The sequence below is a fragment of the Ipomoea triloba genome, chromosome 16 (genome assembly GCF_003576645.1).
Source record: "Ipomoea triloba cultivar NCNSP0323 chromosome 16, ASM357664v1".
Taxonomy (NCBI): Eukaryota; Viridiplantae; Streptophyta; class Magnoliopsida; order Solanales; family Convolvulaceae; genus Ipomoea; species Ipomoea triloba.
The window spans coordinates 7,923,396-7,925,764 of NC_044931.1; positions in this window are offsets into that span (position 1 = coordinate 7,923,396).

Sequence of the window (2,369 nt, forward strand, 5' to 3'; positions counted from 1 at the left end):
AGGAAAATGCTACATATTCCGTAGATTAAAGACTTGTCAATACTTCTAATTTGACCTCCCTAAAGACCGACACAAATCGAGGGTAACCCCAACAATCTTTGATTTTAACAACCACAAAACTGCGGAAAATCAAATGGCGTCGTTGCTAGGGAGGGCAAACGGTTGTTATTGACTTGTTTTATATATTTGAAATATTTGCATTGTTTTTACTTCATTTCAGTTGTTGTTTTTACTTTGTTTGTACTAACCTCCCTAAAACAACTACTATTTGTTCGGGTAGTAAACTTTCTTTCTTTCAACATTTTTGAAGGGTGAATGCAAACGACGGCTAGAGGCAACCAAGGCCTACACCCTCTATAGCTTGAAATAAACCGAGCCACAACGAGAAGGACAAAAAGAAAGGCCAAACCTAGTGAGATCCTAGTAGACCGAGAGGAGAATGGTAGTTCCTAAACCCCCCGAGAATAAACACCTTTGCAATGCAATTTTTCATAAACCATAAACACACTATGATGAATCATGGCTTACTAGAAATTCATTTCCTAGCTTTTCCTTATTGATTTCAACAATTTTCTTCGTATCTCCTTTACTACAACATTCGTTCATTCAATATTTTTTGATTCTTTGTGACAATGGCGTGCCTGAGGAAAATGCTACATATTCCGTAGATTAAAGACTTGTCAATACTTCTAATTTGACCTCCCTAAAGACCGACACAACTCGAGGGTAACCCCAACAATATTTGATTTTAACAACCACAAAACCGCGAAAAATCAAATGGCGTCGTTGCCAGGGAGGGCAAACGGTTGTTATTGACTTGTTTTATATCTTTGAAATATTTGCATTGTTTTTACTTCATTTCAGTTGTTGTTTTTACATTGTTTGTACTAACATCCCTTAAACAACTACTATTTGTTCGGGTAGTAAACTTTCTTTCTTTCAACATTTTTGAAGGGTGAATGCAAACGACGGCTAGAGGCAACCAAGGCCTACACCCTCTATAGCTTGAAATAAACCGAGCCACAACGAGAAGGACAAAAAGAAAGGCCAAACCTAGTGAGATCCTAGTAGACCGAGAGGAGAATGGTAGTTCCTAAACCCCCCGAGAATAAACACCTTTGCAATGCAATTTTTCATAAACCATAAACACACTATGATGAATCATGGCTTACTAGAAATTCATTTCCTAGCTTTTCCTTATTGATTTCAACAATTTTCTTCGTATCTCCTTTACTACAACATTCGTTCATTCAATATTTTTTGATTCTTTGTGACAATGGCGTGCCTGAGGAAAATGCTACATATTCCGTAGATTAAAGACTTGTCAATACTTCTAATTTGACCTCCCTAAAGACCGACACAAATCGAGGGTAACCCCAACAATCTTTGATTTTAACAACCACAAAACTGCAGAAAATCAAATGGCGTCGTTGCTAGGGAGGGCAAACGGTTGTTATTGACTTGTTTTATATATTTGAAATATTTGCATTGTTTTTACTTCATTTCAGTTGTTGTTTTTACTTTGTTTGTACTAACCTCCCTAAAACAACTACTATTTGTTCGGGTAGTAAACTTTCTTTCTTTCAACATTTTTGAAGGGTGAATGCAAACGACGGCTAGAGGCAACCAAGGCCTACACCCTCTATAGCTTGAAATAAACCGAGCCACAACGAGAAGGACAAAAAGAAAGGCCAAACCTAGTGAGATCCTAGTAGACCGAGAGGAGAATGGTAGTTCCTAAACCCCCCGAGAATAAACACCTTTGCAATGCAATTTTTCATAAACCATAAACACACTATGATGAATCATGGCTTACTAGAAATTCATTTCCTAGCTTTTCCTTATTGATTTCAACAATTTTCTTCGTATCTCCTTTACTACAACATTCGTTCATTCAATATTTTTTGATTCTTTGTGACAATGGCGTGCCTGAGGAAAATGCTACATATTCCGTAGATTAAAGACTTGTCAATACTTCTAATTTGACCTCCCTAAAGACCTACACAACTCGAGGGTAACCCCAACAATATTTGATATTAACAACCACAAAACCGCGAAAAATCAAATGGCGTCGTTGCTAGGGAGGGCAAACGGTTGTTATTGACTTGTTTTATATCTTTGAAATATTTGCATTGTTTTTACTTCATTTCAGTTGTTGTTTTAACTTTGTTTGTACTAACATCCCTTAAACAACTACTATTTGTTCGGGTAGTAAACTTTCTTTCTTTCAACATTTTTGAAGGGTGAATGCAAACGACGGCTAGAGGCAACCAAGGCCTACACCCTCTATAGCTTGAAATAAACCGAGCCACAACGAGAAGGACAAAAAGAAAGGCCAAACCTAGTGAGATCCTAGTAGACCGGGAGGA